Source organism: Chenopodium quinoa, unplaced genomic scaffold (assembly GCF_001683475.1).
Source record: "Chenopodium quinoa cultivar QQ74 unplaced genomic scaffold, ASM168347v1, whole genome shotgun sequence".
NCBI lineage: Eukaryota > Viridiplantae > Streptophyta > Magnoliopsida > Caryophyllales > Amaranthaceae > Chenopodium > Chenopodium quinoa.
In genome coordinates, this window is record NW_018744517.1 from 1,783,020 (window position 1) to 1,810,453 (window position 27,434).

The window sequence follows — 27,434 nt, forward strand, 5'->3', positions numbered from 1 at the left end:
AGAAGGTTATTCCCTAAATTTAAGAAGACGGAGCTACTAGTCCAAAGGTTGGACGTTTGGTGCCGCCTGACCCCTAGAGAACAACCTTGAGTATTTTGGAATGAACAACCTTGAGTGGAATTAAAAAGGCAACTCTAAGTAAGTGTAAAACTTTGATTCGTAAAACTCATAGTTATTTTGTCCGGGTCTTAACTAACCTTCAAGACTTAGGACGCTCGGGTCGGGTCGAGGGTACGATCCGTCAGAGATCTCGTGTTTTCGGGATTTTGAAGTAAGAGCTCTTTGGGAGCGAAGCACACGTCAAAGGTATAATTCTTGTTCTTAATCTTGTTTAATTAAGTTTAATATGCTTGTTAATTGTTTTAATTAAGGGGCAGGTCTTGGTGGGTTTCCTTTAGCATAGTGTTGGGTCACTACAAAACCCTATATCTCGGTCCCTGATAGTCTTGTTCTTCTAAGAGAGAGAAGGCTTCTTTGCCGACTGACCCTTGTTGGAGCCAGCCGTCCTTTTGTTGATCAGGTCCTTTATCTCCCCCTTGAAACTTGTCATGAATTTCATGAATTCGTCTCGAGAAGGCTGTGCCTTCAACCGCCTAGTGTTGTCCAGACGGCTATCTGAATGATTTACTTGGACCAGCTTGATCATCGCCCCGTTCCCTTCTTTCCCAAGGACGGGTGCGTCTGGTTCTAAGTGACCCATCAGCGGCCACATACTTTTCGACTTCAAAGTCGTCATCACTATCCTGGTTCGAATAGACCTCAGCTTTGGTGGTAGGTCGTTTTTCATTAGGAGGCGGTACAAACTGTTGTGAAGCCATCTTAGAGGTAGTCTCCCCACAAACGGCGTCAAATGTTTTAGGGTTTTTTGTGTCCCTCGGGAGAGTTACGTCACTAAGTCTGCACTTTAGGCACCTGCACCTGCATAACAACAGAGACTCCGGGTGGTGGAAGCTCCGCCTCAAACAATTAAGTTAGAACCGTTCGAAGAATGTAAAAAGGTGCGGAAAGTTAAGTGAGATCTTCTCGGATTCCGAGATCGAGTTTTTTTCTCTATTTTCGAGAGAATTGATTAATGCGCAATCATTGAATCTTTTTCCCAAAGTGGGGAAAATCTCCCTATTTATAGGGTCATTGGTATTTGTGCCCCCGTCCTAGGTTACGGAAACCAAGGACTTATGGGCTGCACCGTTTTTTGCGCAGTCTAGGGAATTAGGCCTTGTAGGCCGCCAATTCCAAATAAGGGGTATTTGCCTGCCACGTGTCTAGCCCTCGTAGGTCCACTTTGGGCTCTCCGTAGGGTGACACGTGTCATGTTCTGGTTGGTCCATGTGGCGGGGTAAAAATACCCAAATCATAATAATTTTCGAATTCCTCCCTAGCAGAGTCGCCAAAACTATGGGGACTTTTTCAACTCTTGCCCTACTGTGGTTCATGCTTTTATACATGGCGGCGTTCTAAGGAAAAAAAGCTAGAAATAAAAGAGTCATCAACAAGTTTTAGGAACTTGTGAACTGTTCACGGGTGTGAAGGTTACACCTGATTAATAATAAAGAAGATTGATAACTCCATAGTGTTCTGGAACCATGACAAGAATTTTTGGATGATTGTATGAATCCAACCTTAAACAGATTAAACCCTCCGAAAATAGGCCTCGACTCAATTATTATGATAATCATATGCGCTTTTCGATCAACATGTATACATCAAATTAATCCTAAACCTGTTTAATCTATGTTGGTTAATTATTACTGCACTATAAAATCTATTATTGGTGATCACTTGAACTAAAATTATATTAAACTAAATTCAATTATTAATTATTTCATTAGGCGTGATTTCTAGTACAAATTCCCTTTAAAGCTGCAAAAAGGGGCGTGATCAAGCAATAACAATAAATTTTGAATAATCAAGCAACATATGATTAATACAACAATAACCATCATAACAATATCATCAAAACCACGAGAATAGTAAGATCCTAGGCATGATACTAAACGGATTAATAATAGATCCTAACATGTTACTAATAATCAAATCAAAGCATTATCCTAAACATGATACTAGAAATCATAATAACATCTGAAACATGATACTAGGAATTAATATAAAGTTGTAAACGTGGTTTCTATTCCTAAAACAATGAATAATAACAAGGGTAATTGAATTACTCACTTTGATGCCTCAACCTTCTTGCTATCAAAACAATACAAACGTTAGTAAACTTCAATAAAGTTAAATTAATAAAGTAAATAAATCAAATACAAATTGAAATATAGATTTGGGACCAAAACCTCTAAACTATCCACTTTTCACGCCGAGGTCGAAGGCAACGTCGAGTATGGTTTGGAGTATTCGAATCTTGTGAATGAGGTATTGTGACTAATTTGGGATGTATCAAGGAGGTGTTTAGGCTAAGAACATGGATGATAGATAAGGATTGATTATAGCTTATAATTGATGGTTCTAGCTAATTTGAAAACGGGGAAAACGACCTCTATTTATAGGGAAAAAAAGAGTCGCAGTGATAAAAAAAGATCAAAATTTGGAACAGAATAGAAACTGCTCTTGACGCGAGGCGACATAATTATTGCGGCGTGCAGATATCCATTATGGCGCGTTGAAGCTGACGTGTCGCGTTGGTTTTGTCATCCTGTGATGATTTCTGAAGATAATAAAGCCATACAGAGTTTGATTTATAATAGAATTAGATTTGTGGACGTCTTTTAATTTGAACAGAATGAGGATTATCAAAAGAGAAGTTTTATTTGATTTCAAACTCTATGACGTTTATCTTTTTGGAAAGGATAAACTAGAACCTTCTACAGAATCCTAGAAGTTCCTAACTGACTTAGGATTGGGAATAAGATATTTAGATCCTCATATGATCATTGGGTCGTAGCAAGGTGAACCTAGGCTCGGTTTAGTATTTTGGCCATAACTTATTCATTTTAAGTCGGATTTGGGTTTATAAATATCGTTGGAAAGATCTTTTCAACCCCATCCAACTAAGCAATACTTGGACCGGGATTATGGACTAAAATAATCAGGTTTGGATGTTTTCATGAGTTGGACACGAAATAAATGATTTTGGTTCTAAGGACACGAAATGAATGATTTTGGGTATAAAGAAACGAAATGAATGATTTTGACTTAAAACTTTTTAGGTAAGGTTAGGAATATGGTCAAGGCTTAAGGAAACTTCACGAGACTCTTCAACTCTTTAGCGAACTCGTTAATAAAAGACTTAAAAGGTACTCATCATTGGGTTTGGTTTTTGGGGAGACATATTAGGTGTCTATAGAAGCCCCCAGTTTGACTGAGTTTGGAGAAACGTAAGTTTCGAAAACAAAAGTCAAAGAAGGTCGAAAGGGACGCAGAATAATCTAGGACGTTCAGCAATCCTAAATCATCCTTTTTAACGCCAATACCTGCAGAAAGTGTCAGTTCTACAAATAAAGGAGTAAAGGGGAAAGAAACGCGTATCTGGGTTTCCTGAGCCCACGTCCCTAGGTGACATCAAATCAAAGGTTATTTTGTTTGAAAACCTCCAAATTCTCAGGGAAGGGTATCGGAGATCACTACGCTTCGAGACGTCTTCTCAAGTTGGGTGACAACCTCCACATTCTCAGGGAGCGTTGTTGATATGTTCAAGCGTCTCTGAACCAAAGAGCTTTAAAAGGAATGTTCACTAGTCTCTGAACAAGGGCTTACTCAAGGAATGTTCACTCGTCTCTAAACAAGAGCTTTAGAAGGGATTGTCCGCAGGTCTTTGAAAACATAGAGCTTTGAAAGAAATGTTCACTCGTCTCTGAACAAAAGAGCTTGGAAGGGTGGGAGTGCTTGATTGACTGCAGAAAGGAGCTTCAAAGAATCGTTTTTGGAATGGTGAAAGTGTTCGATTAGCTACGAATAGGAGCTTCAAAGAATTGGTGACGGATGGTTAAATTGTTCGATTGGCTACAAACAAGAGCTTTAATGAACTGTTGTATATTGTAAAATTAAATGTCGCAAAAGGACTTTGCTGGTGATTTTCTTGGGGTTGACCCAAGGCTTAGTGTACTTAACTCATTGTGGTTGGTTGGCTTGAGGTTGACTCAAGGCTTGGTGTTACTCGACTCATTTTTTGACTTAATGTACTCAACTCGACTCGATGTGTTTTGACACGTGTGTGCAGACTCAACTCGATGTGATGTCATGACATGTCTTAATGTGCATGACTTGTGTGTGTGTGTTGTGATTGTGCTCCTACGACTTGAAAAATGAAGAAAAGAAAAACAAAATTGTTATTTTTATGGAGGGTACCGACTCCTCCCAAAAAGAAAGACGTGAAATGAAAACAGGTAAGTGTTGGTGAAAATAGAAGTTTTTGAACTTCCCCAAAAGGAAAAAAGGATGAGAAGAATGAATCGAGTAATGGTGCATGTTGAATGAGCTTAATTAATCAAGTGTATTAATGTTGTATCCCACGATGCAAGGATTGTAGCATCCTAGGCTATCTTAATTAATGATTCAATTATGAAAGTAATTAGGTAACTGAGGCTCGGAGGTTAAGTACTTTATACTTTGTGATGCAATGATGATCGTGAAAATGATTGATTCTCATATGACAAGGCATGCTTCAAAGTTGTATCATGATTTCATGAGAAAGGGTTCCTAAGGGAAGGATTATTTGGCTATGTAGGTGTGACGTGTGTGTGAGTGACACTAAGGTTAGGCAGCAAAAGCTAAGGGTATGGAAAAATATTTTAAGAAGAGCCAAATGATGGTGACTTTTAGGTTAGGTAGGCTAATGATTAGGGATCAAGCCCCAAAGTCTAGCTCTAAATGGATAGGAATGAGCATTGGAAATCCCTTGATATGATCATGATGTGAATGAATGTGTAATGAATAACTATTACGGCCGCACCTCAATGTGAGGTTGCCTATGTATACGTTAAGAATCAGGCCAAACGTAGCTCTAGCCGAACCTCGCACAAGTATGTGTACACCTTAAAGAGGTCTTTCAAGGGTTATAACAGGGTTAAGCTAAAGGTTGAGGAAGAAAGAATAAAGGCTCAAGACCCAATCTAAGCCCCAAACGTGTGCAACCTTGCATTTGAATCTTGGTATTTGTATGCTTGAGGTTTCCTGCTTTTGAACTTATTTTTTCTTTGTTTTTGCATTTTTTGAATCTTTTTTGGATAAGTGTGGGCAATCTCGATCATGAGGTCTATCACCTACTTGGCATTCATGTTTCTTAGGTTCGGTGCCGAGCCCTTGATAAGAGACGCAATCCGAGATGTGTTCATATCAAAGACATTGGAACACTTGCCCTTTGCACACTTTCATTGCTTTTTTTAAACTTTCAAAATTTTGGTGAAAATCACTCAAGCTTTTGTAGGCTTTGAGAATTGCATAAGTTGCACACATCCCATCCGAAGGTTAGGTAGATGTGGGTTGAAAAAAAAAAGGTCAATCGTTAGACGAGACTCAAAGTGGTTTATCAAGAAAGGATCATGTAATTAAAAGGGTAAAGGTGATATGATGTGGCTACAAGGGGTGATGCCTCAAATCATAGGTATACCTTGTGTTTACTTCAGCATAAATATTTTTTTTTTTTAAAAAAATTAGTGAGATGCAATGCAATGATCACATGCAAGGAAAAAAATGCTCATTTTATTAAAAATGGAAAGGGAAAAATCAAACTTATGAAGTAAATCTAAGAAATGATAGAAGGTTCCTATGCTAGACTTATTGGGGGGAAGGGGAAAACAAGAATAAGAAAATAATCATGAAATCTTGTTGTTGGAGCCTGCCTCATGCTTTGTGCTTATCATCACTCGGAGGAACATGAAGGCAATTCTAATCAATGAGTTCTTGAATGCGGTCCTTGAGGGTGAAACATTTCTTAGTAGTGTAACCGATTCTCGATGGTATTTGCAATAGGAGCTTGGATCACAAGTAGGAGACCGTCTCTCACTGGATCTTGGATTGGACCAATGGGATAAATGAAACCTTGGCCATGGAGATTGTCGAAAGCTTCGTTACAAGTCAATCCTATTGGTGTAGATTCATCAATGGTCCGTTTTACCTGTGGTTTAGGAGCATTGAGTGTTTTCTTAACCTTTGAAGGGAAGAAGAAGGAGGAGGATGATTGTTCTTTTCATTCTTCCAATCATGGCAATAAGGGTTTAGTTCAATGACTGGCATTAGATTTGCAAGGTTTTCCACCATACTTGTAAGCTTGGTAATGGAATCTTGGTGCTTATTAATGTTTTCTTTTAGATATGCTGAGTTTTCCTCGGTGGTATCTAAGAAAATTTCTTCATCCTCCTCAATCATAGTCACTTTGCTAATGAAAGTTATATAGACTACTTCGATCATGGGCTCATCAATAGGTGTAATGAGGATAGAGGGGTCAAAATTTTTTTGATCCTCTACAACGGCTAAAACCTCAGAAAGTTTGTTATCATTAATTAAGTCCTAGATAGCTTCTTTAAGTTTCCAACATTCCTCAATATCATGATCTCTACCTTGGTGGTACTTACAACGTTTATTAGGATCCCACTTAGGTGGTCTGGCCTCTAGGACTTGATATTTAATGGGTCCTATGGGCATGACCAGTCCTTGGTGGTGTAGTTTATTGAAGGCTATCTCGTAGCTCATGCCAAGTGGAGTAAACACTCTTTTTGACCTTTGTATTCGTTGTTTAGGAGTGTCTATAGCATGTAATTCATTAATGGTAGGGGAAGAAGAAGGATGGTCGTTCTTCTTTCCTTTCGCATTATTATTAGTAGCTGTCAATTTCATAATATTGTCTTCAATTTTGATGCCTATATTGTAGACAACATTGAAAGTATCTAACAGTTTATATTTAAGGTGCTTTTGGTACTTGTCTTGAAGGTTCTTGATGCCTAGGGTATTTTTTAGGTGGAACTTGTACTTAAAGTTTCTTGTACTTAAAAGTATTAAAAAGTATTTAAAATTTCGATGTCTTGAAGGTTCTTGTACTTGCCTCACAGAGTCTTTTTCGCCTGGGGCCTTGATTATCCTAGTAGAGACTTCCTTCTACCTATTATAGAATTCAATGAAGCCTTCATTATGTTTTTTTTTTAAAGATTTCAAGCTCTCTGTAATTAGTCTCTACTTGAACGTTGCACTGGTATATTTTGATGAAAGTATGTACAATACTCTCCCAAGTAGTAGTGTCCCTGGAATCAGGGGAAAAGAAACATTGTTGTCACACTTGTTCTAATGAGAGATGGAACAACAAAGGGAAAAGTTGCTTGTTAGCCCCTTTGATTTTCATGATTATTTCAAAAGTTATCTGTGGGCTTGAACTTAGGAATGTCAGTGGTAGAGAAATTGTGTGGAAGTAGTTCTTTAGCTAGTGAGATTCCCTTGGTACTCATATTAAGATACTTATAACTATTGGAAACTTGGCTTAGTGTCTCTTCAATGCGTTTGATTTTCTTAGGTGGAACTTGCTTATCAAGATTTTCGACATTCTCTATTCAAATGGGGAGTCCCTTGACTATCTCAGCAAGACCATCCATGGTCTTTTGAGGTTTTTCAAATCTTCATGTTTGTATGCCATTGGTTTCTTCTTCCTTCGAACTGTGTTCCTAAAGAAGATATCTTGAAGGTAGGAGTAGCCTCAAACTAAGCGACCCTCTTTCCTTGACCAAACGTCGTAGAATGGGAAATCATGGACATTTATCGTCAATTACTTGACTCAAACTCGATTCAACATGCATAGATTTGGAAAGATCATAGTGTATGAGGGGAATGATATGTATGAGGAAAGAATGAAAGAGGAAAGTATGTGAATGTGGAAAGTGTTTAAGAAGGAAAGTATAAGTAAGTATGTGGGAAGGTATATATGTGAATGTGGAAGTATATAGAAAAATCCAGTAATAAGATGTACCCTAAACTCAAATGACGGAAAGGATGACTCATGCATGGACCTAAGACATGGTCATGGTGTAAAAAAAAGTATGTGCAAGGAGTGTGAAGACTCTTGAGTGCAAGTGATAATTACAAGACTCGTGCGATGACTATGGGACTAGACATGTTGTTAAACTCAAACAAGACCATGGAAAGACCAAGTATGTACATTAAACTGGTTAATTGTGATAGTGAGATTTGATGCGAAGACTCGAAAAGAAGCGGTTGAACCATCGCGTGGTGATGGAACTATAGTCTGGCGTTAGTACCAATGCGGAGCAACAAGGCTGTCTCAGCGCGCTGGACATAAACGTACTGCGTCATAGATAAAAGTGATGCGCCAATAACTAAAACGTCACTGCAATTTGTTTTCAGCGATTCTTTCGAAGGTTTAACCTTATAGCATTCTAGGTTGAGCATATTTAGACATTATGGGTTCATATTAATTAACCAATTTAATTTAACAAAGTCCTCTTAGATTTGAGTTAGTATGTATAGACATATATACAAGAAAAAAGTTAACACAAAGGGTTAGCTTAATCACAAACAAAGGGTTACGTTAATCACAAACAAGGTATGCACAAGTAAGACATGCACAAGTAGTCATGTAGTCACAACATGATGCAATGATTTTGCAACCTAATCGTGGCTCTAGTTCTCTAAGGTCAAGGATTATGGTGTCCATAAAGGGTCCATGGTTAAGAGTTTGGATGTATCGCATGGAAGCCTTACCTTAGAAGGGTTGGCACGATGGACGGGACCACGCAAGTTAAACTCAACTCCATGGTTTGGTGAATTTAACAAATTCGGAAGCACCCATTATTGACTCGAACATTTATTAGGGTGGACGGAGTGCGAATTCGCAAGGGCTAAAACCATATGTAAAACACATATAAGTTCACAAAGGTCGAAAAAACTTAATTAGAAAGTAAAATCGTCGAGACAGTACTAGAATCAGGCGAAACACAAATAAAGAAAGCTGGCACATAATCGCTAGATCGTATCGCAGGGCAGCAGGGTCCAACGTACGGCCACAGCTTTGTCGTGATGCGACAGTGCTATCATGCGCGTTGGTTACTAACGCCTCGTGAAAGTTATGACACTCTGCGACAATTTCTATTTTCGACGTTTTTTCCAATTTTTAATAGCGTATTTTCGATTTTAGTTGTGAAAAATATTTCGGCCTTCCCTATGTGTATGTCCTATGTTTTTTACGCATTACGGATGGTCTTTCCAATGCGAACCTTTTTATGCTTATGCCACAATGTTAATCAAAATTACGCACATGAATATTTAGAATCTTTCAATTCTCTTCTACTCATTTTAAATCAATTTCTTAAATAAATTAAGAATCATTTTTGAAATCCTCCCTAACGGAATCGCCAAAAACTTAAAGTAATTTTTCAACTCTCGCCCTATTGTGTTTCATGCTTTTAGGCATGGCGGCATTCCAAGGAAAAAAGCTAGAGATAAAAGAGTCGCCAACAAGTATTAGGAACTTGTAAATCGTTCAAGGCTGTGAAGGTTACACCCTATTCATAATCATAGATATTGCTAACTCCATAGTGGTCTGAAACCATAACTGGATGTTCGGGGATAATGGTACGAATCCAACCTTGAAGAGATTGAACCCACCCTAAATAGGCCTTTACTCAATTCTTATGATATTCATATGCGCTTTTTGATCAACATACATACATCAAATTAATCCTAAACCTGTTTAACCTATGTTGGTTGATATTAATGCACATAAAATCTATTATTGGTGATCACTTGAGTTTAAATCATATTAACCTAAATTCAATTATTAATTATCTTATTACGAGCGATTTCAAGTAGAAATTCCCTTTAAACCTGCAAAAAGGGGCGTGATCAAGCAATAACAATAAATTTTGAATAATCAAGCGACATGAATAATACAACAATCATCATCATAACAATATCATCAAAAAAACGTGAATAGTAAGATCTTAGGCATGATACTAAACGGATTAATAATAGATCCTAACATGTTACTAATAATCAAATCAAAGCATTATCCTAAACATGATACTAGAAATCATAATAACATCTTAAACATGATACTAGGAATTAATATAAAGATGTAAACGTGATTTCTATTCCAAAAACAATGAATAATAACAAGGGTAATTGAATTACTCACTTTGATGCCTCAAACTTCTTACTATCAAAACAATACAAACGTTAGTAAACTTCAAGAAAGTTAAATTAATAAAGTAAATAAATCAAATACGAATTGAAATATAGATTTGGGACCAAAACTTCTGAACTATCCACTTTTCACGCCGAGGTCGAAGGCAACGTCGAGTATGGTTTGGAGTATTCGAATCTCGTGAATGAGGTATTGTGACTGATTTGGGATGTATCAAGGATGTGTTTAGGCTAAGAACATGGATAATAGATAAGGATTGATGTGTTTAGGATTGAATATAGCTTATAATCGATGGTTCTAGTAGATTTGAAAAAGGGGAAAACGACCTGTAATTATAGGGAAAAAAAGAGTCAAAGCGATAAAATAAAGATCAAAATTTGGAACGGAATAGAACTACTCTTGACGCGAGGCAATATAATTGTATTGGCACGCCAGTATCTATCGCGGCGTGTGACGTTGGTTTTGTCGTCCTGTGATTATTTCTGAAGATAATAAAGCAGTATGGAGTTTGATTTCTTATAGAATTAGATTGGTGAAATATATCTCGACGTCTTTTAACTTGAACAGGATGAGGATTATCCAAAAGAGATGTTTTATTTGGTTTCAAACTCTTTGATCTTTATCTTTTCGGAAAGGATAAACTAGAATCTTCTACAGGATCATAGAAGTTCCTAAATGACTTAGGATTGGGAATAAGATATTTGGACCCTCATATGATTATTGGGTCGTAGCAAGGTGGACCTAGGCTCGGTTTAGTATTTTGGCCATAACTTACTCGTTTTATGTCGGATTTGGGCTTATAATATATTGTTGGAAAGCTCTTTTCAACCCCATCTAACTAAGAAATAATTAGACCAGGATTATAGACCAAAATAATCAGGTTTGGACGTTTTCATGTGTTAGACACAAAATGAATGATTTTGGGTCTAAGGACACGAAATGAATGATTATGGGTATAAAGAAACGAAATGAAAGATTTTGACTTAAAACTGTTTAGGTAAGGTTAGGAATATGGTTAAGGCTTAAGGAAACTTCACAAGACTCTTCAACTCTTTAGCGAACTCGTTAATCAAAGACTTGAAAGGTACTCATCACTGGGTTTGGTTTTTGGGGAGACAGAATCAGGTGTCTACCGTAGCACTAGGTCCAATCTTGTTAGGACAATTGTACAGATGTCTGTTTAGATGTAGGGAAGCTCCTAATGAAAGTTAGACCTTTGAAAATTTGGGTGGACCATTGTGGTTGGTCACCTGTTTGGTTCACCTCTACTCTAGTTTGTGTATGGAGAAGACCGAGGAGGAAGTTAAGAAAGAGATGGCAGTCGAGTCAGCTTTGTATGTATCCAAACTTGACTGTAAGGAGAAAGCTGTGAAGGTGAACTATGAAAGGAATGGTGTCCTTTCAACAAGTGTATTATTTCGATGGAGGGTTTAGAACCATTAGTAAGCTAATTCTTCATCGAGGTCAAGTGATCGGAATGCCTAGGTGGAGGCCGCTTCCGATCAGTAATATTTTTACCCCTTAATTATCATATTTCAACACACTTAAAAAATCCTACAAAACCTCTCTCTAGAAAAATCCTTCCCGAATCTCTTATTTAAGTTAAAATCTCTTTAATTTAGCTTTATTTTAAGTTATTAGCTTATAAAAAAGCATTATCTAGTTAAACTACTATTTCTATGTTTTATTCAAGTAATGTTATTATCTCTAATTCCTATAAAAAAAAACCACAAAAAATATTTTTCCTTAAGTTCAAGTATTATTGTTATTTCATATGTTTGTTTCAACAAAAAAAGATTAGTTTAATTGCTTAAGTATACCTAGTCAATATTTAAAAAAAAATTAAATAAATAAATAAAACCCAAAAAAGTTTATTTCTTAAGATCTAGCTTTAATTTTAAAAAATTAATTCAATTTTATTTTCTTTAATAAAAAATCTAAAAAAAAAGAGCTTTATTTTCACTTGTCTCTCTTAATATCTCAAAAGTTTCAAAAATATCAGTTAGCCTTCTCATAATTCAATTTAATTAAGGAGATCTCATCCTTTAATTTTGGTAAGCCAAAGGAGTTACCTAAAAAATAGCTACATCTAGCTCAAGGTATTATTCTTCTTCCTTTCTCAAATTCCTTGATTATTCCTATTGTACTAATTAATGTGTTTGATTCCAAGTGATGTTACCAATAGAAGTAATGGCGATGTTAGATGCTACATTAGCCCTAAATCTTACATTATTCCATATTGGAAAACCAAGCTTAGTGGTGAGGTGATATGATGTGGGAAAAAGGGGGTTTAGTTGCATTTGCATTTTATCTTTGTCTAATGTATTAAAATATAAAGTGTTAATGCATTCATGTGTTTGTCTAAAATAAATATTAAGAACAATTTCCTTTTTAATGTGAATTTAAAGACCTAAGTGTTGGGTTTCGTAGCGTCCAACGCTACGCGGAAGAGAAACCCGCCCAAGACCCGCCCCAATAATTAAAGCAATAAAGCATGCATAAACATAATTAAACAATAATTAAGAAAATGGATAAAGAAGTAATATTCTTGACCCGTGCTTCGCTCGCAAACCAGCTCTTACTTCGAAGCTATTAAGCCTCACAAGCATGACGGCCTCCAACGGCTCGTACCCACGACCCGACCCGAACGATCTTCGCCTCGAGGGTTAGTCGAGACTTGACCAAGTATAAAACTAGAGTTTTACGAACTTAAAGGTTTTCTCAATAATAGAGATGCCTTTTTGAGATCCCCTCAAGTTGTATTCTCAAATGCCCAATAATGGGGTATTTATAGGGAATGGCAACTTATATCCCCATTTCATGATCAATGTGGGATATTTGCATTTTTCACTAATTTATTTAATTCCAAAATAAATTATAAAACAATGGAATTACAAATCAACAAGTGGCATGAGAAGAGGATAGGATAGGTTAGGTGAGGACCATGACCATGGGGAGACCATTTCCTTGCTCCCCAAGGCATGACTCTAAGCCTTGGTCCCCACTCTCCTCAAACCGGCTTCAAGCAAAGGAGTGAGCTGGCAGCCCACCTTGCTGCCGAGCTAGCACTGCCAGCCTGTGTGCATAACTCAAATTTCGCCAATTTAACATAAATTAAGTTTCGAATCAACTTCTATTCTATAGCTCAAATTATAGAGCTTTTCAAGAGCTTTCCAACCGTATCTTACAATAGTTTTTTTTATTTTTCTATGATTTTTAATGAATTTTTTTCTTTCAAACTATTAAAAGTATAAAAAAGCACGTATTCTCTCTTAATTCATTAAAAAGAAATATTAAAATTGAACTAAATCATATTAAGATACCAATGGTGTCATGGAACCTATACTACAATATGTAATGTGATTTTAACTTATAAGTTTTTATTGTTATGTGATTTTTTTTTTTAATTTTAACTATATCTAAAGATGATTTTAGAAATAAGATCTTTAGGAGCTTTAATTTCATCTAAAGATGACTTTAGAAATAAAAAAGTTTTTTTTTAGTACTTTAACTTTATCTTAAGATGATTTTGAAACAAAATAGTTTTAAGAAAAATTAAGTTTATTTTAAGATGCCTTTAGAAATAAAAGATGTTTTAAGAAACTTCAATTTTATTTTAAGATGACTTCAGTTTTAAAAGTCTTTTATAAATTTGGTAAACACTTTATTTCAAATCCTATTGTAGCACAAGAATGAATCATAAAATTTACATACTTGTTCAAATGGTTAATGATAATTAATATAAGGTAATGGTCTCGTTCCATACATGAGGTTAAGACTAATTATTTAGTTGTATAAGGCTGTAAACATTATCCATCTCCTTAGAAATAAGCCTATATCCCATTATAATTCCCCGATGGATTAATTGAAAATTGAATATGATTAAATAGTTTATTGTTCCCTTTTATTTGGAAGTAATTCCTTGACAAGTGTCGTGTTTTATTTGGCAAATTACATTAGCATAAACACACAACCCTTAAAACATTACAAGAATTATCTTTGAGTGATTTTAAACCCAAAGTGAGAGTATATAGTGAACCCTTATCCCTTTACTCCAAAAAAAATACCTTGACCCACTAAAAAAAATCTTCAATTGGGACGGATTTGTTGAATTGTCTTATTCAAAGGACATTTTTGGTAATCACTAATCGAGGTGATTTTCCTCAACCAAGGTGGTTCATTTTACTTTTATGAGTGAATCCGTCAAAGATCACTAATATCCCACTTACAAAAAAATGACGCTTATGTCAACTACCCAAATTTAAAACCCATTGGAATTGGTTATTTAAAACATGGCATCTGTCCGAACTACTATGGTTTTGATCCGTGAGTGGATTCAAATCCCACTAAAATCAGTACGTAGTGCAACTTCGGTGCTCAAACCCACCGTATTCTAAATATTAGGATTTTTTTACATTTACCACCTATAATTGATGTTGTTTTAGCAATTACCACCTACAATTATTATTTTTTTTTCCGAATTTTACCACCTACTATTTTTTATAACATTAAAACTTCCCACCTACTTGGCTCTCAACTCATGATGGCATGTGGGGCCCACTAACTACCTTCCCACCCTTTTCCCCCCTTTCTTTCTTTCTCACCCAATTTCCTATACCCCTATACGGTACTTGATGCAAGTCTAAGCATGGAGAACTTCGAATATTGTCTTATCATGCATCAAGATAGCTTGTCTCTAAACATTGATTCAACCCAAGTGATGCATGGACACTTTCTTGGATACCAAAGCAAAGCTACGGTTTGCTTGGTGGCGTTTCTTGGAGTCTAAACTAGTTTCTTTAATTTTATTACTTAGATTTTTCTTACAAGTTTTTACCTTTCACTTGAAAGGGTTTTTCTTGGTTCAAGTATTAGGATCTTTAATCTTTTTATTAGTTTCTTTAAGTTAGGAAGCAATCAGTTCGGGTTTCTTTAATTAGTGGTATTAACTGATTTTAGGCGTGTGGTCTTGCATGGTGAGCAAGCTTGATTAAGGTTGTTAGGGTTTAGTTTGTTTTAGGAAACTAAACAAATCTTATCTAAGAGTTGGTTAGAGTTCTAATTGGTTTAGATAACTAATCAAATTCTATCTTATTTGAGTAGTTATAAAACTGTGTGCTTGCTCCTTGCTCTCCAAGTCGCTTGCTTCCTTGTTTACCAAGTCAGTTTAGATGTCTAGTTTGATTAGGATTGAATTAGGGAATTTTCCTAATCTTCCTAGGAGAGACTAGCTTATAAATAGGCTTATAAACACACGAAATATTCAGATTATTATGCTTTGCTTTGAGTTTAAACACTTAAGTTTTAATTGATGGAGATCAATCGTTGTTTTGTTTGTTTTAGTTAAAACATTCGTGCTTAGGGTTAATTAGCTAGGTGGATTCTTAGTTAATTATGCTTGATTCTTGTTTAATTCTTGGTGGATTTTCTGTATGGAATTAGGCTTGAATGAACTATCCTTCTGTGTTTTAATTTTCGGATTAAAATTAACATCAGTACTCCTCTCAAAATTAGGGAAAAAATTCAATTCGTGAAATAATTAACATGAATATGTAATTTAATTTGAAGTTTTTCCTCAAATTTTGAGAGGAGTACAATATAGGGGAATGAGAAATCGAGAGAGAAAGAAAGAAAAGGAGGGAAATAGGGTGTGAAGATAGTTAGTGGGCCCCATATGACATCCCACTTCAGTTCAGAGCCAAGTAGGTGGGAAATTTTGATGTTTTAAAAAATAGTAGGTGGTAAAATTCAAAAAATAAAATTGTAGGTGGTAATTGCTAAAACAACAATAATTGTAAGTGGTAATTGTCAAAAAATCGTAATTATTATATTATTTAATGTGACTAACATGCCTTAAAATTTTATTTTCTTATACCTACAATAAACCTTTTTTTAAACAACGCAATATTAAGTGCCTGTTCTTTAGAGCCAAAGAGAAGATGAATGTAATCCCCCGTATTTTTAAATAATTTATAAATGAAATTTTATTTTTATTTATAATACTTATTTGTATTTTTCCGGAATATGTTTTAATTAAAAGTTTGAAATTATTTTTAGGTGAAAAATTATTTTATTACAATAGGATTTTTATAAACCTACATCCTACAATTCATGATCATAAAAACAAAGTCTAACCCATTTTGTTTATTTAATTGGCCGATTATTTTCATGAGGCCCAATTTTACCCCACAACTCTCTCTCATATAAATACCCCATGAATTCCCAAATTTTTCCCCACACAAAAAGGTTAGTCATATTTTCTTTCTCCTTTATTTTTATTTTATTTTTCTTTTCTTTTATCTTTATTTCCTTTATTTTTCTTTTTTTTTTCCTATCTTTTTCTTTTCCTCTTCTTCACGTGAGAAAACTCACAGCTCATGATTGCTGCCCTTTCTACCGCCACTGCCGCCCAGACCACCGGCAATCCACAAGTCGTGGCCGAGCCGTGGCCCACTCTTCCTTCCTCATTGTTTTATTTATTTTTCATAATTGATTTAATTGTTTTTGGTTGTTGGTGTTTGAAATTAGTTTATTTAGTATCAAAATCACGTTTTTAATGTTTTAAACTTATAATTTCTCATTGTAATATTAGTTTTAATTTTCAGAATTTATGAATTATAAACCTAAGGTTTTAATTTATTTAAGATAAGATTTTAGGGTTCTTATGAACAATTAAATTGGGGCTTTTGTTCCTATTGAATTTCTAATGATAAATTAAGCATAAAAACATGTTTTTAAGGAAGTTTTAATGAGTTATAAATCAAGTTATATTGCTGGAAATTAGTTGGGATATTAATTTTTTATTATTGATTGTTTTCCAAGGAGGTGATTATTCCCTAGGAGACTTTTAAGTGATTAAAAGTTGCACAAAGGATTGTTTACACGAGGTAGGTACTTATCTATTTTGTTGTAAGTAGTATCATGTTTAGGTACAAAAAAAGAAAAGAACTTAGTTTCATGCTTAGGGAACTCTTGGATGGAAATTGTTTGGTTAAACATTGAATTAATTCATGTGGTTATGTTTATGAGACATGTTTTGGTGAATGGATTATGTTTGTATGAAATTATGGATGCAAGCATGTTAAATTGAATAAATTGTTTGTATGAAATGTTGATACAAGTATATTTTTATTGGATAGGTTAATTTATAACCTAATTTGGTTATTGAAGGAGTGAAATTGAATGGTTTAAGTGGAATGAATTTATTAATTATTCCATGAGGTTATTGTTATTTAATTTATTACTCAAGCATGACTTGTTCGTATGTTGAGTAAAGATGGGTTAAGCCGAAATGGCTACGTGGATTGACTATGTTCAAAATTTTTTGGATATTTTGAAATTTACAGGAATTAATGGTTAATTTATGATGTGATCATCATTGTCCTGATTAAGATTAAAAGCGAATTAAGATGAATGGTTGTGTATGGTTTAATTGAATTGGTTGATTATTAATTAAACTTGTATCATATAAAGTGAAACATGGATGTGCAATAAAACTCTGGAAAGCGTGCACTTCATGAGTATTGACAATTATGGGTTGGGGTACACGGTGGTAGCCCGTGGCTTTCCGAGGCTTGATTGATCAACATGTCCTCTTTTCTTTTGATATTTACATTTTATTTTATAATGAAAGTTAGATGGAATCCTAGACTAATTTTGTGAGAATGGAGTCGCGCCCATTTTTGCATCGCGCTATACTTTTATTTTAAATGGTCATTTGGGACCAAAATGATTTGGTGGATTGGACAATCTCGTCTATTGCTTACTCCAATTAAATTAATCAAATTAAATATAAAGACTCAAGTGGATTGGAATTGGTCAATGAGTTTGTTGAGTTGATTAAACTATTTTAGATTGGAGTCTTGGTTAATGAATTTATATTGAATGTTATTTATTTTAAATAGTTGAGCATGCTAGGTTGGTGCGTCATAGCTTGCATGTATTCAGCTTTGCTGATTGCGTGCTTTTGTATGTTCTCTTTTGGTCATGGCCTTCACCTTTCGATGACTCCATGTTGATCCAATTATTACATATTATTGGGGAGCAGAATTGCACAAGTTACCTTGATGATGTGAAGTTCAGGGATTTAGCATACGTATTGTCAAAAAATTAGTGTGATTGAGAGTATTTGTTCTTTGTGTTAAACTTATTTATGTTTTGTTATTCATTTATGTTTTGGGATTTTGAATATTGGTTTGGTTTTAAATAACGGCCTTTATGGTTCCTGTTTGTAAGCTTTGATTTATTGGTTTTCTAAACTATATTATTTTAAGACTTAAGTTTGGGTTTTCTGCTGCAATACTTTGATAAAGCCTTAACATCTTAACACGTGGCAGTAACATAACAATAGTTTTCCTCTAATTTATTTAAGTAAGTGGTAGAAAAGGGAGAATTATTGGGGTGTTACAAAGTGGTATTTGGGAGCTTAGGTTAGATTTTAATTACCACTAAAGCCATCTTAAAGTTTTTAGGGGCCTAATGTTTTGAACCTAATGAGTTTTGTTTGAACTTCTTAATTTAAAGTGTATTAATTTTTGAAAATTATTTATTTTAATAAACTTAATTCGGATTTAAAAAAAAAGGTATTTATTTGTTTTTTAAATTTTCGTGTTATTTATTTATTTTAAAATAAAATGAACTTGATTATTTATTTTATTCTTAACTTGTGTGCTTATTTTAATTTAACGGTGAGATTTGGGTAGCTTTAGGAAGGGCATCTAAGATATATTATTTCTTTCTATTTGCATTGTAATTAATTCTTTTGTGCTTTTATTATTGTATGAAGTGATTATGCAAGTTATTTAATTGTATGTGTTTTAAGTATGGTGCAACTTGAGTGTGATCAACTAGTACCATGTTTAAGGTTTAAAGAATGTAATATTGAAGTATAGGTGATGATTTTTGCTATGTGATATGTTTAAATGATCATTAAGTGAAGCATGTAATTATGTGACTATTAATGTGTGTTTATTTAATGATGTTGTTTATTAAATGCTTGGATTTTGGTGGGGATTGAATAAAGGGAATTATTTTATTTATCATTTATTTTTGTATGTAGGAATGATTAAAATCTAATAATCATTTCCTTTGAAAATGATTTATTAGGGGCGATCGTGTGGCCTTGTCCTTCTTTCTACCTTAATATATATAAATTTTTTATGATTTGATGCGATGTGTTGAGTAAGTAGAGTACTTTTGTGTTGCCGTTGACCGAAGAGTGCGTTATGTTTTTAGGCAGGGAAGGAGGATGGGCAACAACGATGCTTTAGCTGATGCTGTTAGGCTATGTAATAGCTTAGAACTTGAACCAAAACTGTAATAATAATCCTGATCCCGAAGGTGAGATGTTTAAGAAGCTTGCATTGGTTAAACCACCATACTTTAAGGGAGGTGGAGACCCAACTTTTCCGGAGAATTGAATTAGGGAGTTTGATAAGATCTTTGCTACTCTGAATTGCCCTATGAATATGAGAGTTGATCAAGCAGCCATGTATTTGAAGGATGAGGCAGATATTTGGTTGAGGGATTATGGAAATGTGCTTCATGCTGCGGCTAATTTTTGTTGGGAGAAGTTATATTCACCATTCTTAAGGAAGCAAAAGGCTTAATTGTTCATCAATCTGCAAATGAACATGTCGATTACTGAGTACTATAACAAGTTTATGAACTTATCGAGGTTTACTCTTGAAGAAGTGCCTACTGAGGAGTTACAGGCTTAAAGATTTGAGCAAGGTTTAACTAAGCAGTTACAGAAGGACTTAGCTGGAAAGACCTTTAAGACTCTTGATAAGGTTTATGGGAGAGCATCGCGCCTGTACAGTCTGGATGTCAGAAGTGCACCTGAGAAGGAAATTTTGGAGAAAAACGTAAGGATTTTGGGAATTCAAGTAACCAAGGCAACTTCAAGAAGCCACGGAACAAGAATTTCAAGAATAGAAATTTTTAGAACAATGGAGGATCATCTAGAACTACTAGTCAAGTTGAGAGGCATTACAACTACAAGAGGTGTGACAAAGATCGTCCTAGAAATGATTGTGATGGGAACTTAGTTGTGTGTAGGTTCTGTACGAGAAGGTCCGTAGGGAGTTTGAGTGTTTCACAAAATTGAAGCGATAGGGGAATGAGAACAAGTCTTCTCCAACGAGGCATCAAGGAGGGAATTCGAATGGTTATAATGGGAATTCAAAGGCCGCAAATGTTGGCAACAATAACTCTGGGAATCATTGAAAGAATGTCACTCTAGGTCATTTGTCTGTAACGGGCAAGAAGGAAGCTCAAAAGTATTCTGATGTTGTTACTGGTAACTTTTCTATTCATTCCATTTCTGTTAAAGCATTGTTTGATTCTAGAGCACATATTCTTTATTTCTAGTCTTGTTGTGAATGATTTAGAATTAGTTTAACCGAATTCGATTGATCCTATTAGTTTACCTACTGATAAAGTTGTGAGGTGTACTAAGATGCATAAGGGTTTACCTTTGAGGAATGGAGAGACTGATTTTCCATCCAATAATACAGAATTTGAGTTGGGTGACCTTGATGTTATCTTAGGAATAGATTGGTTGGCAACTTATAAAGCTATGATTAATTGTGAAATACAGAAGGTTTATTTAAGGAGTCCTTTAGGAAAAACTGTGTCTTATAGAAGTTTTAGAAAACAAAAAGGATTGGTATTATTACTGCAATGAAGTTGTCGATGTTGGGTTTCATAGTGTCCGACACTACCCGGAAGGATACCCTCCAAAAATCCGCACACAAATTAAAGTAACTAAACATGCATATTAATTAACAATCACATAATTAATTAATAAATAGAGAGAAAGGGAGAAGATCATACCCTTGATGCGTGCTCCGCTCTTTCTTAGAGCTCGTACTTGAAAGCGTAGAGCTTCTCAAATGCGCAAGCCTCCAACGGATCTCACCCTCGAAACTCGACCCGTTCGACCCTTACCCCGAAGCTTAGTCGGGGCTAGACCAAAAGTACTTAGAGTATTAGAACAAAAGTGTTCTCGCTTGCGGAGATCTTTTTAAGTTCACAACTCAAGTGCCCTTTCCCAATGCCAAATGATTGTTATTTATAGGGAAAGGAGCCATTGAATTCCAATCTCCCATCAATGTGGGAAAGTTGGTAAAAAGGCATTTATTCAATTTAATTTAATTTTAAAATTAAATTAAAATGCAAATGAATTAATAAACAACAAGTGTCAAGTGGAGACTAAGGGGTTAGGTGAGGACCAAAAGGGGGGACCACCTTCCCCTTGCTCCCTAAGCAACCCACACAAAGACTTCCCCACACACAACCAATGCGTGCGCGCTAGCTGGTGCTGCAAGCCTTGGGCGCTAAGGTTGCCTTGCTGGCGGCCTGGCCCCTCGGCTAGGCCTACTAGCTGGGCGCTGTGCGTGCACGCAACCCAGCACGCAAGCACGCACAGCCCATAGCCCACGCACGTATTAGGTGGTGGTGGTGCTGCTACTGCGATGCTTCTGCTAGGCTCAACCTAGCAAGCTGCTACCTCGCACGCAAGGCCTTCGTACCAGCCTGCAATAGCAAGCCTCGCTAATGCGGGCTACTATGCGTGGCTGTAACCTGCTATTGCTAACAAGCTCGCACACTCTATACCACCATGGGCGAGGCCCAACGAGCACTTGCGTGATGCTGGCCTTCCGATGGTGCGGCTAGTGCTGCTAGCTCGCCTAGCATATGCGGCCAACCATGTTGGCCTTGCGATGCGCGCAAGGCATGCTCGACATGATGCGGCTGTCTTGGCTAGCTATATTGCCCTTGGCCCTCGGATTGCTCGGGGAATTCCGAAGCTAGGGGTATATTTATAACTTGTTGTTTGCTTGATTTCTCATCTCGTCGATTCCTAAATTCGACTCAACTTACGACGCTCGGTTTCCAAAGCTCTAAGTTCGGAATCCGACGTCTATGTTTGTAGTATTCTAATGATTGATTTATTCCTTCGGATTAATTTTTTGTTTTAGTAAGGTAACTCGATTGGATGTGACCCGAAGTGTTCAGTCAAGATTAAGCTGTAATATTAATTATGCATTAATATTACTGATCGAAAGCGGCCTCTAGCTAGGCATTCCGATCACTTGACCTCACTGAATAATTAGTTTTATAATAATTCCGAATCCTCTATCGGAATAATATACTTGTTCGAATGACACCATTCCTTTCAATCACCCTTTGTCCTTCCTGACAAGTGTGTTATTAGTGTATAGCCTAATTCCTATGTCACTTAATGTCTCTTTGTAACTATAAGGTAAGATTCTTCGTTATCCTTATAACGTCTAGAAGTGTTTCTTGATTTCCTAGTTCGATTGTCAATAAGTAGATTATTTCTAAAATCCATCTGAGCACGAAAATGCATTTTCACAGCCTCTCTCTTCGACAATCCCCATGTACGGCAGACATTTGACAACATCAAAACGGACTAGTACTCAAACAAGAGAAATTACAATACTCATGGTCGAGGAAAGAGGTTCCGATAGCTATAATGGGAAATATACTTATGAGGATTTTAAATCTCTTAAAGTATTCTCATAGGTCGATTCGGTATAGTTCCAAACAAATACCTGTGCAAATGACTTATGACAATCATGTCCTTGTAGATTAAGAAATAGTGCTATAAATCATACTACACACTAATCTGAAGTGGTCATTAGTTGTTCAACATTTAAATGACCTTGATCAGGGATAATTTTCTGTTAAAATATTCAATGTTCACTTAATAGGTGTTTCTTTATCCAAGACATTGTCTTGATACCCTATTTTGAATATTCTCAAAATTCGAATGGACTCACTATTTAATTTTAAACCACAATTAAATAGAAATGGAGTGATAATAATATGAAGAAAATTAAATTATTCCAAAAACGAATGGTACAACATAGTGTTTTACATTAAAATCCTAAAAATTATTAAAACACATGAATAGGGAAATCAAAGCCAATCTCTAAGGTGCCTGATTCCCATTACATTAACGTGCTTGTTGTGTTTCACTTGAGGCAAAGGTTTAGTAAGTGGATTGGATACATTGTCGTCTGTTCCAATCTTACAAATTCTGATTTCACCCTCGAACTTCAATTCCTTATCATGTGAAACCGCCTCTTAACATGTTTGACCTTCTAATGTTGCCTTGGCTCCCTGGCCTAGGCAATAGCTCCATTGTTTTCACAATTGAGATCTATCGGACCCTTGATTGTGGGTACAACATTAAGTTCACCAACGAACTTACGAATCTAAACTGACTCCTAAGCTGCTTCTGAAGCTGCCAATTATTCGGCTTCAGTTATTGAATATGCAGTTACGCTTTTCTTAGAACTCTTCCAGCTAAACGCTCCTCCATTTAGACAGAATATGTACCCTGATTGTGACTTGAAGTCGTCTCATTCAATCTGGAAGCTTGCGTCAGTGTAACCTTTAACAACCAAATCATTACTCCCACCATAGACTAGAAATTTATCCTTGTTACTTTTCAGGTACTTTAGGATATTCTTGGCTGCAGTCCAATGCACCTCTTCTGGGTCTGTTTGGTATCGGCTCGTAGCACTCAAGGCATACAATACATCCGGCCTAGTAAATATCATGGCAGACATGATAGATCCAATAAGTGAAGCATATGGAATCTGATTCATCCTCTCTCGCTCATCAAGTGTCTATGGACACTGCTTCTTGCTGAGAGTTATACCATGTGACATGGATAGGTGCCCTCTCATGGCCTTCTGCATGTTGAATCATGCTAGTACCTTATCGATGTAAGTACTTTAGCTCAATCCAATCCTCTTCTTAGATCTATCCCTATAGATCTTGATGCCCAATATGTATTGTGCCTCTCCCAAGTCGTTCATTGAAAAACACTTTTCAAGCCAAGCCTTTATAGACTCTAACATTGGAATGTTGTTTCCAATGAGTAATATGTCGTCGACATATAAGGCGAGGAATGCAGTGTCTCTCCCACTGACCTTTTTGTAAACACAAAACTCATCTGGATTCTAGATAAAACCAAACTTACTAATGGCTTCATCGAATTGCAGATTCCAACTTATACTTTTTGCTTTAATCCATAAACAAACTTCTTAAGCTTGCATACCTTCTCAGCATTGCTTGGATCAACAAAACCATCCAGCTATGTCAAGTACATAGTTTCTTCCAAAATTCCATTTAGGAAGGTAGTTTTGACGTCCATCTACCATATTTCGTAATCGTAATATGCATCAATTGCTAGGATACTCTGGACAGACTTGAGCATTGCAATTGGTGAAAAGGTTTCATCATAATTAATGCCGTGAATTTTCCTGTAACTTTTTGCCACCAATCTAGCTTTGTATACATATACATTTCCCTCTTTGTCGGTTTTCAACTTAAAAATCCATTTGCAACCGATAGGTGTGTAACCTACGGGAAATCAACCAAGTCCTATACTTGATTTTCAAACATGGAGTCCATCTCGAGTTTCATGGCCTCTTGCCATTTTGCAGAGTCAGGGCTCATCATAGCTTGCCTGTACGTCGTTGGCTCATCTCCATCCATAACTAGGATGTCTTAATCCTCGGTTAATACAAAACCGAGATATCTATCTGGTTGAGATCTTGGCCGTTGCGACCTACGCAGGGTAATAGGTTTAACATTTGCATTGTCGATTTGACTCTGACCAATGTCAACAGTTGCTTCTAAAGCACTTTGATTGTCAATTTAGTTTGTTTGATTTTGTTGCTCGTCCTCTCGAACTTCATCAAGTTCGATTTTCCTCCCATTTGTCATTTTAGAAAAGTGCTCCTTCTCCAAAAAGACAGCATCACAAGGAACAAACACTTTGTTCTCGCATTTGTTGTAGAAGTAATACCCCTTAGTTTCTTTTGGGTATCAACAAAGAAACACTTGAGGTTTTGAAGGAGCTTGGTTCAGTGTTAATGTCGCGATTATAAGTGCGTGTCCCCAGAAAGAGATAGGAAGATTGCTAAGACCCATCATTTATCGAACCATGTCTAACAAGGTTCAATTCCTCCTCTCGGACACTCCATTCCATTGTGGAGTTCCGGGAGGTGTCAACCCTATAAAAATACCATGTTCTTTCAGATGATCGTTGAATTTATGGCTCAAATACTTGTCACCTCGATCCGATCGAAGGGCTTTGATTTTCTTGCCAAGCTGATTTTCTACTTCACTCTGAAACTCTTTGAATTTCTCAAAATATTCAGATTTGTTCGACATAAGGTAGACATATCCATATCTACTATAGTCGTCCGTGATAGTGATAAAGTAGCGATAACCATTCCTTGCGGGTAAACTCATTGGTCCACATAAATCCGTGTGTATTAGGCCCAATAAGTCACTGGCCCTTTCTCCCAACTTGGAGAATGGCTGCTATCACCTTGCCTAATAAGCATCCTTCGCAATTTTCAAACCTTGTATAAGGCCCAATAGCTCCGATACCGCTGTTGGGCTTCGTATTGTCCGACACTATGAGGAATAAAACCCTCCGTAAATCCACACACAAATTAAAGTAACTAAACATGCATACTAATTAACAATCACATAATAAATTAATAAAGAGAGAGAGAAAGAAAAGACCATCATACACTTGATGCGTGCTTCGCTCTTTCTTAGAGCTCGTACTAGAAAGCATAGAACTTTGTAAATGCGCAAGCTAAGCCTCCAACGGCTCTCACCCTCGAGACCCGACCCAAACGGGCCTTATCCTGAAGCTTAGTCAGGGCTTGACCAAAAGTACTTAGAGTATTAGAACGAAAGTGTCCCGTTGTGGAGATCCTTTCAACTTCACAACTCAAGTGCCCTTTCCCCATGCCAAATGATTAGTATTTACAGGGAAAGGGGCCATAGAATTCCAATCTCCAATCAATGTGGGGGAGTTGGTAAAAAGGCATTTATTTAATTTTAATTTAATTTTAAAATCAAATTAAAATGCAAATGAATCAACGAACAACAAGTGTCAAGTGGAGAGCAAGGGGTTAGGTGAGGACCAAAAGGAGGCACTACCCTCCCCTTGCTCCCCAAGCAACCCACACAAACCGGCTTCCCCACACATGGCCAATGCGTGTGCGCTAGCTAGTGCTGCCAGCCTTGGGCGCCAAGGCTGCCTTGCTAGTGGCCGGGCCCCTTGGCTGGGCCTACTTGTTGGGCGTTGTGCGTGCACACAACCCAGCACGCAAGCACGCACAACCTGCAGCCCACGCACAGCCCGCAGCCCACGCACGCATTGTGTGCTGCTGCTGCTGTTGCTGCTGCGATACTTGTGCTAGGCTCAGCCTAGCACGCTGCTACCTCGCGCAAAAGGCCTTCGCACCAGCCCGCAATAGGAAGCCTCGGTGATGCAGATTCCTATGCGTGGTTGTGCACTGCTATTGCTAGCGAGCTCTCACACTCACTGTAACCATGTGCGAGGCCCAGCGAGCACTTGCGTTCTGCTGGCCTTGCGATGGTGTGGCTGGTGCTACTAAATCGCCTAGCATATGCGGCCAGCCATGCTGGCCTTGCGTTGCGCGCAAGGTATGCTCAGCATGGTGCGGCTGCCTTGGCTAGCTATATTGCTCTTGGCCCTCGGATTGCTCGGGGAATTCCGAAGCTAAGGGTATATTTGTAGCTTGTTGTTTGCTTGATTTCTCATCTCGTCCATTCCTAAATTCGATTCGACTTACACTGCTCGGTTTCCGACGCTCTAAGCTCGAAATTTTACGTCTATGTTCGTAATACTCTAATGACTCTTTTAATCCTTCAGATTCATTCGTCATTTCGGTTCGGTTACTCGATTGGGTGTGACCTAAAGAGTTCAGTCAAGATTAAGCTGTAATATTAATTATGCATTAATATTACTGATCGGAAGCGGCTTCTAGCTAGGCATTCCGATCACTTGACCTCACTGAATAATTAGTTTTCTAATAATTCTGAACCCTCTATCGGAATAATACGCTTATTCGATTGACACCATTCCTTTCAGCCGAAACTTATGAGTAAGGGGTATTCGTTGTGTGCAAGACTTAGAAATGAGTAATAAGGTGAATGTGGAAAATGTGCCAATTGTGACTGAGTTTTTGGATGTATTTCCTAAAGAGATTTTTGGGATGCCACCAAAGAGGGAATTGGTGGTTACAATCGATTTGGTTCCTAGAACGACACCGATTTCTAAGGCACCATATAGAATGGCACCTACTAAGATGGGGGAGTTGAAAGTGCAACTGCAAGAATTGTGAGATAAAAGGTATATTAGGCCAAGTGCATCTCCTTGGGGAGCACTTGTTTTGTTTGTGAAGAAGAAAGATAGGAGCATGAGGTTTTGCATTAATTTTAGGGAATTGAATAATTTGACGGT